This window comes from Canis lupus, chromosome 19 (genome assembly GCF_003254725.2).
Source record: "Canis lupus dingo isolate Sandy chromosome 19, ASM325472v2, whole genome shotgun sequence".
In the NCBI taxonomy this organism is placed as follows: domain Eukaryota; kingdom Metazoa; phylum Chordata; class Mammalia; order Carnivora; family Canidae; genus Canis; species Canis lupus.
In genome coordinates, this window is record NC_064261.1 from 44,314,546 (window position 1) to 44,332,270 (window position 17,725).

General features: G+C 35.1%; 1 protein-coding gene and 1 pseudogene across 1 annotated transcript in view; one reads left to right on the forward strand and one right to left on the reverse strand.

Annotated features, from left to right (window-relative positions):
* The window catches only part of LRP1B (LDL receptor related protein 1B), a 1,837,374-nt gene that overhangs the window by 824,159 nt on the left and 995,490 nt on the right, over nt 1-17,725 (reverse strand). The window lies entirely within an intron of this gene.
* Nucleotides 12-17,056, forward strand: LOC112649674 (60S ribosomal protein L7a-like; annotated as a pseudogene).

The window sequence follows — 17,725 nt, forward strand, 5'->3', positions numbered from 1 at the left end:
GGGGCAGCAACATGACTATGGGAACTATGGAGTGGTATGAAGAAAGGGAGAGCTACATATGGGTCGTGAGGTCAGAGAGGTAAAGAAAGGCAGGATTATATAAGGCTTATATGAGAACTTTAGCTATTCAGAAGATTTTGTGTTTACTTTGAGAGATAGGTGAAGCCATTGGCAAGTTCATTGAAGAGAAATGCTATGATCTAGCAGACATTTTACCAGGGTACTGGGCAAGGAACAGAATATAAATCAAGAAACAAGAGTAGATAGTCAAATAGGTAGCATGTGTCACAGGCTGGCCCTTGAAGTATGGTGGAAAGGTTTGTGAAAGTCACGAGACAAATTTGGATTTTCAGTCCTATTCATTCTCTATTAATAGATGCATTACTAGATGCAATACTAGTAGTTGTATAATAGATGCAATACTCCTAGTTGAAGTATTCTACTGACCTTTCTACCCTCAACATGTTTAGTGTCTGAAAAGAAAGAAATTCAAATACAAGTATAAAATAACAAGTATCATGAAGCAAATGAGGGGAATGATTGGTCTAAGGACTGAGCTGACCATTAAGGATAACCACAAAATATGGGTAACAGTCCTCAATTATTTAGCAGCTGTTGACAATTGTTTCAAGGTATCACACAGATATACTCAGCTATGAAAAGTATTTTGGTAGAGGCATATCCTACTCCAAGAATACAAAGAAGAAAGGCTTCACAGAGTAGTTGGACATAGAGTACTTAGACTGATATATGATAAATAGAATTCTGAAAGGCAGAGGTAGGGTGTGGTAGAGGGCTGATAGTTTGAATTTTGAGGGGACACACAAATTCAGTCAATAGCAATAGGTTGGATCAACTTGTGAAAAGCTGAAAATAACCATATTAATCATTAGTATTTTATCTAAGCAATGGAATAGCAACTGAAGATTTTAGTAGCAAGATTTACCTGGTTGCAAGAGTTCTAGGATGACCTCTAGCCGAAGTGTGAAGGAAGGACTGGGAATGGGTTCAGGAAGGAGAAAACTGGAGGCCTAGGGGTCATTTGGGAGGATATTACTTTCATTAAGGTGTTTGGGAGGCAGAAAAACAGAATTTTTATGGGTTTTAATAAAACCTAATTATATAGGATGATCAACTACTCTCTTACATTCTGAAATAACATTCTAAAAGAAAATGACTAATTGAATCTGTATGTGCTCTCCATGTTTTGCCTGCATTACTGTAATTGGGTACTAACAAATCAAAATGCATTTTTATTCTAAATGACGATAATGGAGAATTTTCTTTTTTCCTAAGAAACATATGTTTCAGAACTAGTTCTGTAAATAACAATATGTTTATTTTGACAATGTGATGTTAAATGTGATGATCACATTTTTATTCCTAAAACAAAATAATTGTGTGTGTCACATTCATATACTTCTGTCCCATTACAGTAACTTACCATTAGCATATTAAAATAGTGACAATTCTGAAGAGGAAAATTTATCATTTTCATTTCAAAATGTGGATATCCTATAGAGGTATATGTTTATATATAGAACATTATATAAATTTATCACATTAATTTATGGAAATTGAATTAAAATTAGTTCTTATATTCACAATGAATTGAAGCTAATAGTCAATATTTCATCTTTTAAATAATTTCTGTTAACATATCTAGGCAATTCAGTAAAATATGATGTGGAAGTTGAATTATCCAGATAATCGTTTTTATGCTCCTTCTAATTGGAATATAATTCTCATCTTTAGTTTAATCTTTAGATAAGGTTTTTCCAGTTACGTATTACATGCTTAGGCCCCCCAGTTTTTTTTCCCCCAGTTTTAATTAATAATTCCATAGGTCCACCATATCCCTCACAGCTCCTGAAGAACTTCTACCAAATCCCAGGGCTCCTTAGAAAGTAGCATGTAAATTAGTATAATCTTCACTTTTACAGTAGAGTAAATTGAGGCTTGGAAAATTTATGTGATTTCCTCAAGGTAGTATAGGAAGGAACAGAAATAAGTCCATAACAATAATTTTTTAGATCATAAATTCAGAGCCCTTTCTAATATCCCACCTCAACAAAAATCACTTTGCCCAAATAAGAATGGCAATTAAATACTATATATACACTCAGCTATTTCCCTGTTCTTACCATGCATTGATCATCCATTCTGATTTTCCTTTGATTGCATATTTTATGAGGTGGCCCATTTTCAATTCTGTAACTCGTGTTGCTATTCTTTGATCACTTACATACACTTGTTGGCTTATACATAATATTAAGCTGTCCATTCATGTTTATGTCTCTGTTTCATACTTCTAACAGATTTTATTAAATTTTTACTTGATCCTTTTTTTAGATTATTACTTAGGATAACAAGCAAACCTAGGAATGACTGTAGTACATTTTCATTTATTATTGACCCTTTCCTATCTCCACATCAATATAATTAATGTAATTTCATCTATTTTAAGAATGGAATGATAACATGGTCCCTGTAGAATAAGAAATACATATTTGTTTACTTCACTTTTTTTCTTTTTTTTAATAATTCCAAGTGAACAGATTTTACATGTGCTTGAATTTTAATGCCATTGCTCTTGGAGTTAGTTCTTTGTGTTTCTTTCTTTCTTTTTGTTTTTTTTTTTTTTTAAGATTTTTATTTATTTACTCATGAGAGACACAGAGGGAAGGCAGACACCTAGGCAGAGGGAGAAGCAGCATCCTCGCAGGGAGCCAGATGTGGGGCCAAGCCCTGAGCTGAAGGCAGCCGCTCAACCACTGAGCCACCCAGGCATCTCTAGTTCTTTGTGTTTCATGTTACTTCTAGTGGGGTTTGTTTTAAAACACTTGTAATGTATCTTTTAAAAATATTTTTAAATCAAACTGTATCAGATACTAAAGGACAGATGGTAAGTAGTTTTAACTTGAAGCAATTTAATAGAGAATGGGAAAAAGGAAAGAGAGTAAGAAAAGAATCACAGAAAAATTGGAATGCTTAAAAATATCATGGTTTGATTTTATTATGAGACTAACGCATAGTAGACTACCTTCCTGCTTTCATTCCCCAGTTATATAGTAATTCCTAACTTTACAGTTAAGTATTGAACATGTGAACACATTTCAAACATCTGAGTATTAGGAGAAAAAATAGTTCAAAGAATAAAATTGAAAAACAGTACCATAGTAGGGTCCCAAATAAGGGTGAAATAGGCTTATTTCAAACAATGGGAGTATTGGATTTCTATAGATGTCAGTCTTAGAAATTCAAGGTGTTGGCTTTGAAGATGAATTAAACTGAAATAATTAACTTGCTATGCCACTCCACCAAATAAACAAAACCTAAATAATAAACAAAAACATAAATAGCTAAACAAATGACTAGTTTCTAAAATATACTAGTCTTTCTTGAATTAACTAAATTATAATGAAGTGCCTAGGTTCTTGTCCAATATATACATATGGATTCCTAGGTCAACTCTGAAGATAATAAGCCAATAAGCCAAAATAGGTTAAATAGTGCCATGAGAGTATCTTTTTAAATCAAGTTCCTCACTTCAGACAAGTATGAGAAACACAGAGCCAATGGGTCAGTTCCTGGCATGGGACATGTTCTTGGGATATGTTACTTGTCTGTAAATGAGAATTTGGTTGTCTGTTCTAAAGCAAAAATAAGGTTCTGGTTTGAATTACAAAAATAAATTCAGACTTTTCTTGAATGTATCATTCATAAAATTCATCCTTTTGTATGCCTTCCATTCTACATTAACTTACTTGAGTGAAGGAACTAGACTGTTCCTTGTTTAGTGCCAACTCCCTACACAAAAGTCCAGAACCTGGTGATCCTTGATTAAAACGTTCTTCTAAATGAACGCATTAATTACTATGTAGTGATTAATCAATGGGAATATTCTATCAATAAGAATACTTTAATATTTTAATTCAGAAATAAAATTTAAAGATTGGAGGATTCAAATATACTGAATGCAGTTTGTAGTAAATATTTTTCTCCCTGAAAGATCTGCTAACTATTCCATAGCTAAAGGAGACAAAATACCCTCCTGATTTTTAGTTTTAGGTAGTTTTGATAATCATATACCACAACCAAATAACTATTATCTCTTCTAGATTCACTCCACCAAAAATCAGTTGACTTCTGAACAAGTATATGACTTTTTTCTTTTCCATAACTGATGCCCTTTTTAACCACCTTGTTAACATAATACATCTTTTTCAAATAGCTAGTCAAGAGCTGACTTTTTTGGAATAGCAATTCACATGTTTATTAAGCTCTCTCTAGGACTATATGGAATGTTACTAAAAGAAATTTCCTAAATATTTCCTTCTCTGAGAGTGAAGAGACTGAAATAAGTAGCATATTTTATTAATCTAATTCTATGTGCTTAATGAAAATAATCTTAAAACTCACGTTAAAAACAGTGTGGATCAGACTATGTTCTAAATTTTTAAAATATGTTATTGAATTTTCACTCTTACAATAATCCAGCGAGATGTTTATTACCTTCATGTAAGGGATGAGATAATTACATCTCATTTTCTTTTCTCTTCTCTCTCTTTTTATTTTAATTGTGTGTGTGCGTAATTCCTACATAGGAATTTGTAAAGATTATAAATCTGTTTTAATAAATTAAGGTTAAAATTTTTCTTTTTTTTTAAAGATTTTACTTATTCATGAGAGACACAGAGAAAGAGGCAGAGACATAGGCAGAGGGAGAAGGAGGCTCCCTGCAGGGAGCCCAATGCCAGACTTGATATCAGTACCTCCCTCCCCCATCACAACCCAAACCAAAGGCAGGCCAACCACTTAGCCACCAACATGACCCAATATTAGAAATTTCAAAACTCAAAAAACAAACATAAAACATATTCTTAAAGTTGAAAGCAATATTAATAATCACAGTAGACAATCTCTATAGGGAATTCTGGAATTTTACATAGATGTAGATTAAAAAAAAATGCCTGCCTTCTCAGTAGATATCAAAGATTTCCATATTGCATGCTAACTGCTCAGGCAGTTAATTTGCACTAATCAGCTGGAGACAAAGGGAGAGAAAATTACAGTAACTTGATGAGTTAATTTTGTGTTTTATAGTCATTGTCTTCCTGGGTTGCTAAATGCTCCATCTTTAACATAGTTTTGAGATATTATAGAAGCCCTTGTCAAAACCAGGCAACACATTTGTGAACTGTTAAAATCATCTGAAAGTTCTTTCACTCATTTGTTGTAAAAGAGAAACCAGGCCCTCTAAATTGAAAAAGAAAAAGGCAGGCCTGAGGGCTTTTCCAAATCCCTCTAACAGATTCTCTCCCTACAGAGTCTTTCTATACATTTTATTTAGTGGTCTCTATGCATAATCTCTCAAAACAGTTGTTAAATATTCTAGGAATTTTCAATTAAAAATAAGATGGTAGACATACTCTCTTTATAAAGTGATAGAACAGAGTGTAGCTTCACATTAGCATTTGGGAGATTATTTCATCTTCTTCCCAAACGACTGAGTCAAATATGCCATACCCATGAATGTACTCCATCATAGTCTTAAGATTACTGCATAAAGTACTTTAATTGCACAGGAAAAGTACATAGTCCTGCAGAACTCTAAAGCAATAAATCAGAAGTAATTTATGCATATCCTGCTAAGATATTAAAGACCAAGAACACCCTTCAATGTTAAACCCAAGAGACCTTTCATTATTTCTTTCAATGCAGTTTAATACCAGAAAGCCATTAAATGTCTACTATGTATAAAGAACTCTGCTTACAGAGCAGGGCCTACTGAGATGAATACTGTATAGTCCTGGCCTGAGGAGGGTCTTACATATTAATTTCAACAAGCAAATGGATATCTATTAGACTGATGATCCATAATAGTCCTAAGTTTGTATTATGGAACATGATCACCAGGAAATACTTTTCATAGAGAGGGGGGATAGGTTACTTATGTAAAACAACAACAACAACAACAACAAAAGCAGGGAGGAAATACTCAATCATTTAGAACTATGCTGAAACACTGGCATCTTTCACTTACTGTAGCTCTCTATAGATTAGCAGACTTTCTAGAAAAACAGGGGTTGGACTCTCTGAAGACCAATAGATTCCACAACTGAAAATTTTAAAGAAATCAATACATGGATTAAAGTAGTTTTTACCAAACACTGGCTTCTTGATAATCAAACCATCAGTGAAGGAAGTAGATTTTACTTTATTTTTTTCTGTTTTGAGAATCTAATGGAAAAGGCTTTGGGGATATGACTATTCCTTTTTAAAGTGAATTTGATGGCTCTATACTACTCACCTAGATCATTTTATGTTTTCCTTTATGCCTGAGTTCACTCTAAACAGGTATCATATTTCCCTTGAAACATATGAAATCGACCATATTTAACCATTTCTAACATACACATAGGGCAATATTTCAACTCAACATTTCCTACCTTAGATACTATATATTATAATTATATCAAATGGAAATTTTTTTGTGATATAGCTTATAAACTCTAAATAGCAATCTGGTACAAATTAAGTAATGAGATAAAAACTGGCATAAATTGTCATAATTATCTAGAATATTTCTGGTGTTTTTACTTTTAACTCCAAATTTTTATAAGTTTATGATTCTAAAGTGGGCTCATCATTTTGCTCTTGGATCTGAAATGAAGGAAATGTGAAACCAAGGCAACTCCTTCTTCAGATAGAAAATAATTGTTTTATTTTACTTTACTCATTCTGCTTCATTAGTCTAGGCTAAGCTCTGAGAATCCAGACAGGGCTTCAGAACAAGTAGTTATAATCAGAAAACATCAGATATTAATTAAGATGCCCTTCAATTAACTTCACATTATGGAGTCCACCATGATTGTACACTGGAATTTTGACCTCATAGCTTTTAACAAAAAGGAAAACATGATGTTAATTGCTTTATTGGGACTTTTTAAGGGTAAGCTTCTGAGTTAAGCAATTTATATGTTTTAGAGAGCACCAGCCCTTGAAAGAGACAGAGTTGGTTTGGAATCAAATCCAATAATGCTGTTTATCAGCAATGAGATATTGGCAAGGTATTAAATCTTTGTAAATCTCAGTTTCTTCATCTGAGACATGGAAAAATGAAGAGTAAATCTTACGGAGTTATTGTCAGACTAAAAGTAATAATCCATGGGGAATGTTAAACTATGCTTGTTTAGGTGCACCTGGGTGGCACAGTAGGCTAAGCATTAGGTTCTTGGTTTCAGCCCAGGCTGTGATCTGAGAGTCTTGATGTCAGGCTCCTGAGATTGAGCCCTGTGGGGAGTCCCAGGGTGAGCCTGGAGGCAGGCTCTGAGCTCGGCATAGTCTGTTTAAGACTCTCTCTTCTTGTCCCTCTGCCTCTACCCCCTGCACTGTCTCTCTCTCACTCTCTCTCTGTTTCTCAAATAAATAAATAAATCTTAAAAAAAAAAAAACTTGTTTAAAAGCAATCTATAAATCCTGTTACAAATTGGATATTTCAAAGATATCATAGTAGACCATATCTGAAGGATTTATAACATCATCACATCTAAACCTCTGCCTCAAAAAGGTAGAGGTATATCACTTAATGACTTACGATTAAAGTACACCCAAAGAAAATAAATCCCTTAAAATAACAATTTCTTTGCTTTTCCACCAGATGGTGATTATGTTTTCTTGAGTAACTTTTTTTTTAAGATTTTATATTTTATTTATTTATTTTTGTGAGAGAGAATGAGCACAAGCTGCGGCAGGGGCAGAGGGAGAGAGAGAAGCAGGCTCCTCGCTGAGCAGGGAGTCTGCTGTGGGACTGGATCCCAGGACTCTGGGATCATAACCTGAGCCTAAGGCAAATGCTTAACTGACTAAGCTACTCAGGCACCCCTTCTTTAGTAACTTTTAAAGTGCTAATTTTGGTCTTTTAAAGTGAGAAATGTTAAATATGCATATATAACTGATAGCTTCCTTAACTATTTCAAATGCTTATCTCTGTATCTGGTTTCTACTTAGATTAATAACAGATATTCAAAATGCTTTTCTTATATATACATACCTTTTTTAAAACTATGTTCTATGAGTTATTAAGTTTTATTCTCTCTAAATAAATTCTCTGATACAAAAAATTACAAGATATAATGATCAAATTTCCAGTCATATTTTGTTTGTGAGGTATTGAATTAGCATCCTTCTGTCTAAATATAATAACTAACCCTCAAAACTACCTTCTTTCCAAGAAATAATAGCTTCATTAGCCAATTAAAACATCTTCCAAACCAATAGTTTACTTGTATACTTCCAATTGTCACATATTTTGGAGATTGGAAACTAACTACTTTTTCCTCACAATTTTCTAATTTCGCTTTACTAAACTGATTTTGCTCTTCTCTAGTCACTTCTTAAATACTTTCATTGGGGAGGAAGACCTTCCTCTGTCCTATGGTCCCTCTAGCTGGACTAAGAATCAAATTGACATGAGACAGATTAATAGGAGAAAATAAATTTAATAAGCATAATCACGGGGTGGGGGGTGGGGCTGAGGGGCATAATCCACACAGACAAGAATTTCTAAAGACAATGAGACAATATCCAATTTATCTGAGCTAAGGAGTTGGAGAGAAACCTGAGGATACAAAGAGAAGAAAACTCATTAGCAAGAAGGGGAAAGGAGATGTTTAGAAAAATAAGAATATTCTATTATTTAGATGAGTTCCTTTGGTAAAGGGGCTTCTGTTAATATGCCTCTTCATGTTGCTGGCTCTCCTTTCTAGTATAAATTTAGGCAATTATGGGCGAGGCAGAGAACCTTTCTTGCATCCTCCAGGGTTTTTTTTTTTTTTTTTTTTTTTTTAATCACTTTTAACTTGAAACAGTCTTTATGTCAATGTGGCACATTTTGGGGCAGTCCACCCAGGGCCCCTACATTTTCCTATTTGGTATAATAGAGGAGAAAAATTTAAGAAGGAAATAGATGCATTTCCTAGATATTTGGCAAGCTATTGTGGCATGTCTCAGTTGAGATTAGTTCCAAAAGTATAAATTCTTAGCTCTTTTAAGAAAGAAAAGACAAATATATGTATATATATATAAAGCAGAAAATAACTGGAGGAGAGAAAATAAAAAAGGGAGGAGGAGAGGAGGAAAGGAAGGGAGGGACGAAGGAACAGAAGGACAGAGGGATAGAGAGAGAAAGCAAATAAAGCACATTCATTAATTTATTTTCCCATTTAAAGTCTGACTTTTTAGAAACAAAATAAAATTCATTTTGAAATTTCATTTTCATATAAAAGGAAAGCATAAATAGGATGTAGTAGCAAAGAAAGAGCTAAAATTGTCAGTGAAATAAAATATAGCTTGGTGATCTCACCAAATTTAGAAATGTGTATGCAGGGATCCCTAGGTGGCGCAGCAGTTTGGCGCCTGCCTTCGGCCTAGGGCGCGATCCTGGAGACCCAGGATCGAATCCCACATCGGGCTCCCAGTGCATGGAGCCTGCTTCTCCCTCTGCCTGTGTCTCTGCCTCTCTCTCTCTCTCTCTCTCTCTGTGACTATCATAAATAAATAAAAAAAAATTAAAAAAAAAAAAAAAAGAAATGTGTATGCAGGGGATCCCTGGGTGGCGCAGTGGTTTGGTGCCTGCCTTTGGCCCAGGGCATGATCCTGGAGACCCGGGATCGAATCCCACGTCGGGCTCCCGGTGCATGGAGCCTGATTTTCCCTCTGCCTGTGTCTCTGTCTCTCTCTCTCTCTCTCTCTCTCTGTGACTATCATAAATAAATAAAAAATTAAAAAAAAAAAAAAAAGAAATGTGTATGCATTGTTCTGGTAGGTTTGATTCCTAAGGTCACTGATATATAACAGCCTGCAGCTTCTCTTCCTCCTCTCCCTTCAGGTATACGAAATCCCAGGACAATTCTACAAAGTCTAACAGTTAACTGGGAACTTGTACCACATTATCTCACTCAGCTTCTTTGTGGTTTATTTGTTTGTTTTCATAAATTTGTAGAAACTAAAATGATATACCGCCCACCTAAGGTATAATAGAATCCTTTTAAGAAGCTCAAACAAATATAAGGTAGAATATAGTATTTCTCTGTCCTTTGAGGTATCTAGTCCTGTTAATTTCTCTTTGTGGAGCTATTCTGTGATATTCCGCTTTCCTCTCATTTTTATACCCAGCTTTATAGTTCCAAGGTCGTCCTTTTTGTTGTCTTAAAGCCTACTTTGTGATAGCGTTCACCTATTTCTATCCCTTTTTAGCTTACCTAATGTCCCCAATATACCTAATTTTCACATTGTTCAGACTGGGATGAAGAAACCTTATTACATGATTGAAGAGGTAAAGGAGCAAATGAAACAGACAGGAAAAAAATACCTGAAAGTACCAATTAAAATGTACAAAATGATCCCATTCAACCTTTTATTGAGTGACACTTTTCCATATGTTTCAGGACATTTAGAAACAGCTTTGCTAATTTAATATATAGGGAAAGGACCCACGATGTTTCTATGCATATTTTATTGCTATAAATATCTTCAGAAGGGTGGGCATGAGGGCTTGTATACATATATACAGTAAGATTACAAAATCAGCAATACCTGCTTTGGGGACCACTAATCTTTCACTTTCCCCTTTCCAGACTGTAAATCTAATGCACTGGAAAATCAAAATATATTTGTCTTGATCACTATCTAGGTGCTTGGGAAAATACCAAAGTTAAGGATATGGAAAGGAAAAAGGGAAATTATTTTTTTAAGGAATTAAATAGCAATGAAAGAATAATGTTTAAATCAAAGTATCTGGAGAATGAGAAAGCATGAAAAACAGTTGAATGCCCTGGACAATAATCTTCTTTGGGTAAAATGGAATTAGTTTAAAGTTAAGAAAGGAATGAAAATAAATACCCGAACAATTGTGTTATAAACAAATTTGCTATATTGACCCCTTCAAAGCAGCAGGATGGAAGCAACACCTGTCCAGAGTCTAAAAGAGTCATGGTTCATTTTTCCTCCCTCTTCTTTGAAAATGTTATATATTGAGGGTAGGGCATAGGCACAGTTACAGAAGTGCATAGATGGTTAAAAGGAGACATGAGTCTATGCATGGGCAGGTTGTTCTAGAATGTCAAAATATTCTAAGATGGAAAATGAACACAGAAGGAGAAGTAAGGAAGTGCACTTCAAAACTCATGGCTTATATTCTAGTCATCATTTTGTTCTTGGTTTCTCTCTCCCTTTTGTGGACATTCTTTTATTCCTACAGCCAGAATGGTGCCTATACATATCTATGACTTCCTCCACTGACTTGTCTTTGCACAACGGGGGAACACTATCTTTCCTGATGAGTTCTAACGATGAACTGGCTGCAGTGTAACAACCCAGGGATACTGTGTCCTGCCCTGATATTGTGTCCAGATCATAAGATATAACTAATGGGGCACCTGGGTGGCTCAATTGGTTAAGCATCTGTTGGCTCAGGTCATGATTCCAGGGACCTGAGATCCAGCCCCACATGGAGCTCCACGTCTGGCACCTTGCTCAGTAAGTAGCCTGCTTCTCCCTTTCCCTCTGCCTGATGTTCCCCCTGTTTGTGCTCTCTTTCTGTCAAATAAATAAATATGTCAAAAAAGGATATACCTAATAAACAAGAGAACCCCATTCCATGTACATGGAGGGAAAAACAGAAAAGTGGAGCTGTTTAATACTGATGCATATATAGATCTGATCTCTATCTGTTCTCTACACCACCGTTTAGGTCAGGTAGCTACAAGAAGCTCAAGTCTCACAAACTAGAATCTAAGCCAACAATGTGCCCATAGCATTTTTCTGGCCCTATCTGAACCCAGGAAAACCTTCTATTGAGCCTTTAAAATGGAATGTCTGTCATCAATAAATTCTTTGTATTTTGAACCTCCTAACATTCCTTTCAGCATTTTTATTCTGCCTGCAACCTGGTTTTCACTCAAGGACACAGTTTCCCCTGAGCTTCTTCAGTTGATAGCTGTTTTCTATCCATATCCTTCTTCCCCCTTTACTATTTGAGTCTGGAGGTTTTGAAGCTCACTGCAATTTCTGGATAATTTTCCCATCTCCATCCCTAAAAAGTGTCCACCCTTTGATCCTCTGATGGCACCATTATCCTCATCACAACTCTGACTTGGTTCAGGAATATCCTTGAAATTTCTTATTCCTTCCTTACTCCTTCTCCAAAATAATTCCTGATTAATTCTTCATGATTTTAGCACATATGAAGATGATTTTTCCAATACTGTAGACAAGTCTGTTGGATTCTTGACCTTTTCTCCTCAAATGATCATGTTCTTCCCCATACCTCAACGAGCCACTCTCATGATTATAGTCCAAACTTGCCATTCCCAAAATATGTAATCTCTATACTTTCGATTTCCAGTATCCCATTCTATGAACACAATCTCTCACCCTTCCAGCTCATTAACCTTAGTAATTTACCCCACAAGCCTTCAACCCTTTAGATCGTTAATCCATTTTCAACTGTCTGCCCTTACCTCTCCTATGCCCTTTCTTCCTTTTATAACCAGTTTAAATCCTATGCCCAATCATTTATTTACTCCACTGAATACACCTTCAACTTCTGTATCCATTTGTGCTTCAACAGTGCTGCAACTCTGTACCTGTACCCACCCACACAGGCAAATATGGCTGGAAGAAAAAGGAACACCCCCAAAATCATGCTAAATAGTATAGCTAGCAAAATATGCCACTCTAAATTATGCCACTCTGGCATAAGGATTATTTTGAGCTGAAGGCTATTAAGAAGAAACAGATACAAGGAAAGTTCCCTGCCTTGCCCCTGTTTGCTTAGAACAAGGAGATAAATTCGCAAAGATGTCTGCCTTCCCCTCTCTACTAGGAAGGACAAAATTTAATCACAGGAAACTTTAGGCCTTTATCAGCCTGGGAGAGACAGCACCAGAGGACTGCACATAACAAACTTTACTAACTAGCTCTTATCTTGCATTAGTTACCATATATTTACCTTCCCCCAGTACACTACCTCTGAGATTCAAGGTCTTTTTCCTTTTTGTCTTATGGCTTCTCTAAAATTGCATTGTTCTGTTGCTAAAATGCTATATAAGCCCAAATTTTAACCAACTCTCAGTTACCCATCCCTGAGTTCCTCTCATATGTATATATGTTAATAAGCTTCTGTTTTCTCTTATTAATCAGTCTTTTGATACAGAGCCCCAGGCAAACATCTAGAAAGGTAGAAGGAAAATATTTTTTCTTCCTAATAGTCTAATTTTACAATTATGATCATAATCTCAGGAATCACAGTAATTATATTTCTTTGGTTTACTGTCACCTACTCTTATGCATCAGTGCCATTCAAAACATGGTCCTTAGCTTCTGGACAGTCTATGACATATTTACTACCAGCCTACAATATATGTAACAGAGTTAAAAGAAAACATTTGGGATATTTTATAGCAATTTTGTCATCAGCTAGACCCCAAGACCTGCCTTTACTGTCCACCTGCTTGTACTCATCTTTGTCCCACATCTTTCCTTAAGCTGTTCTTTCTAGTTTATCTCTCAACTCAGACAGATGAAAAGCAAAACCACCTCTAGCCCCTTGAGTGATGGCAACTGCTTTGACAGCCCTTCAGCCAGCCCAAGCCACTCAAACAAGTTTGAGCTTAATCTTTGACGGGTGCCTGCATAAAAAGGACCATGGAGTGACCTCTAGAATGACCGATGAGTTCCTTTACCTCATTATAGACATGTTTCCTTAAGGCACATGCATGACCTTATCTCTACCTCTACATACAAAGACAAGGCTTCCCTATCTAAATATTCTTCCAAACCTTAAATAAAAGGATTCCTTTTCTCTGGGAGTCATGGCTTCAGAAGCTATTCCCTGTGATCTTATTTGCTGCAAATAAAATTTTCTTTGTGTGACAACTCAACCTAGAGCAGTTTCTGAATCACCAAGGAGTGAACCCACATTGGTTTGGTTACAATTTGACATAGTAATTTTATGTATTATGAATATTTTTAAATTGGATTTGTATTTTATGCTTATTTACACTTTGATTTTTTGAATAATTCTATTGTAATTTTCAAAAGTATTCCACCATGTTTTAGAAATAAAAACAAACAAAAAGAATCTAGTCCTTCACCACAGATAATTTGAGATATACTACCTTAGATTTCTAGTTGATACCCCTGTCTGAAACCTCTGTTGCTTTATTTCCTATACTTGCTCCTAGCTTCCTATTTTATAAAGCAATAGAAGCAATTAGAAGTAAATTTCCACCACCACCAGATCTACTCATCCATCTACCTGTGTCTGTATTCACATACTTTCCTCTTGTGTTATCATGCTTGAACTATGTACAACTCTTCCATTGTGCACAAGGACCCCTATCTTCCCATCTGCTTTCAGACATTGCTCCAGCAGGACTTCTAATTCTTGCCTGTATTATTAAATCATCGCCCTTCACAGGATTTTTCCTATCGATGTGTAGATGGACTGCTATTTATTCACCTTAAAAAATAAGTTTTCTATTCCATTTTTTTCCCCCAGCTCCCACTTTATTTCTCCCCTTTCTGCTCCTTCCCTATTATGGCAACAGTTCACAAATAATTATTTAAATTTATTGTCAACAGTTTCCCTCCTCTCATTCATTTCTTTCTTGATGTCATTCCCTTCAGGCTCTACATAATCTGGCCCCTAAAAATTTATGTTTCTGATCTCATTCTTTTCTCTCTCTCTTTACTCAGCTTTAGCCATACTGTTCTCCCATGCTGTTTCTCAAACATGCCAAGTTTCTTCTGGTTTTAGAACCAGAGATTTACTTCTCTGTTTTGAATGTTCTTGATAGCTGCATTGTTAGCTTCTTCTTTTCCTTCAGTTCTTAACTCAGAGATCACTTTGTCATTGAGGGCCTCACTTAAGCCTACTTTAAACACATCTTTAAGCACCCCATCCCCCATACAAAATTATTTTTCCTGTAACAATCATCACTTTCTTTCATATTACATAATTACTGTTTTTGTTGCTGCTGATGCTGTTATTGTTCTGTGGGTGTTACTATTATTATCATCATAACCATGATTATCATTATCTGCATCCTCTCCTTTCAGAATATAAAGTCCATAAGGCAAGAAATTGTTACTTGCTGTATTCATTGCCCATACAGAGCAGTTATTTGAGGGGAAAAACTATGAAGCAAAACAGGACTACAAGCAATCTATCTAAACATAATAAAGATGCTTTAACAAAGCATTATAGCCAACATTATCTATTGATGAACAAAACCAACTTCTATTAAAATCAGGAATTAAACAAGGATGCCTGTTATCACCACAAAAATACCAATGTTATTTAAAATAACAAAATGTTATCTCAGATGCCTGAGAATGTGCTAAATTTACAAGGTCTATACTTTACCTACAAATTAAAATAATCAGAAATGGAAATGAAAAGTAGAATATCTCAAACACAATGGCACCTCAACTGTAAGAAAGAATAGGTGAAAAACAAAGCAAGCCACAAATACATACACATACACAAATCCCACAGTTTCATTCAATAGCTTGAAATAATTCCTGAATCAATGGGGAAACAATCATGGGAAGAAAAAAATGTTTTATTGTCATAAAGTGAAATGTCTCACAAATTAACAAACATATTTAATGCAATTCCAAAAAAGATCAGCAAATGGATTTGATTGAAGACTATTTTTTTTTTAAAGTTCAGAATGACAAATAGATAACTAGGAAATTATAAAGATCTTTTGAAATGTTTGCTGTGGAAGAACCTATAAAGCTAGATATTAAAACTTACAATGAGGCCTATACTCATACCTTTACAATGGAAGTATCACATTAAAGATAAAAGATATCTACCACCATTATTGTTATTTAATATTTTTTCTGGGATAAAAGCTAATGCAACTTAAAAAGAGAACAAAAAATAGGCATAACACCAGATATAAATCTATAAGGTATAATTATTTTCAGTTTTATTTTATTTCTAGACAACCCAAGAGAATCAACTAAAAACTTCTATAAATAAGAAGATAATTCAATAAAGTAAGCAGGCCCAAAGTTAATCTACTAAAACTAGTATCCTTCCAACATACAAATAATAAACAGAAAATTTACTATACAATAACAGGAAAAAAAAAAAGTTTTTTAAAAGGGGAAAAACTGATCCTGAAGTTTGCATCATTGCTTTCTTTCTCCTCTGGCCATTGAAGTTGCCCAAAGGGAAGAAGGCTAAGGGGAATAAGGTGGCCCTGGCCCCTGCTGTTGACAAAGAGTAGGAGGCCAAGAAGGTGGTCAATCCCTTGTTTGAGAAAAGGCCCAAGAATTTTGGCACTGGAGATGACATTCAGTCCAAAAGCAACCTCACATGCTTTGTCAAATGGCCCACTACATCAGGCTGCCTCAGCAAAAGGCTATTCTCTAGAAACATCTACAAGTGCCTCCCATGATTAACCAGTTCACTCAGGTTCTGGACTGCCAAAGAGCTACTCTACTGTTCAAGCTAGCCCACAAATACAGACCGGACACAAAGCAAGAGAAGAAACAGAGATTGTTGGCCAAGGCTGAGAAAAAAGCTGATGGCAAAGGGCATGTCCTCACTTAGAGGGCACCTGTCTTTTGAACTGGGGTTAATATTGTTACCTCCTTAGTGGAAGACAGGAAGGTTCATCTGGTAGTGATTGCACATGATAATATGGATCCTATCGAGCTGGTTGTCTTCTTGCCTGCCCTGTATCTTAAAATGGGGGTTTCCTATTGCATTATCAATGAGAAAGCCAGTCTGGGGCACCTGGTCCACAGGAAGATTTGTACTACTGTCACCTTTACACTTTAACCTGGAAGACAAAAGAGGTCCGGCTAGCTGGTAGAAGCTATCAAGACCAACTGCAATGACAAATATGATGAGATTCATCGTCACCAGGGAGGTAACATCCCAGGTCCAGAGTCAGTGGCTCACATTGCCCAGCTGGAAAGGGAAAATTTAAACAACTGGTCACCAAACAGGCTAAGTGTGTGCTATTGAATTTTCTGTACATAAATGTATTAAAAAGTCCTCTTTAAAAAAAAAATAAAGTTCATCTGGTTAAATAAATAAACTATAACAACAAAGAGATTCTATAAACATTTTGGGAAAAGATGACAGAATTATTATGCACTAGACCTAATAGTTTTTAATATTTATTTTAAAGCTATGGTGATTAAAGGAAATAGATACAGAATTTAATCATACAAAATGAGTCATTAATGTACTAGAAAAAGATGGGATAATTTAAAAAATAATAACATTGTCATCAAAAGGTTTTACTTTTATTTTGAAACCAACTAAAATGGCCATAATTTTTTTGATAGATTCAAGACACTTAAAAAAGAAATTTACAAGGAAAAAAAAAAAAGAATCACAATTAACACAGCCAAATGCCTTATGGAGATACATTTACAACTCATATAACAAATACTCATTTCTTTAACACAATAATAGAACAAATTAACAAAGAGCAACAGTATAAAAATGGGCAAGTGCCAGTGACTTAAACTTCTGAAAGGCTGCTTATCTTCTTTTATCATGAGAGAAATGCAAATTAAAATTATACTTAAATACTACTTACACTTAGCAGAATAGTAAAGATTAAACAATTGTTAACACAGAGATCCCACAGGAGTATAGGTAAACAAGCCCTCCAATGCAAAGTTT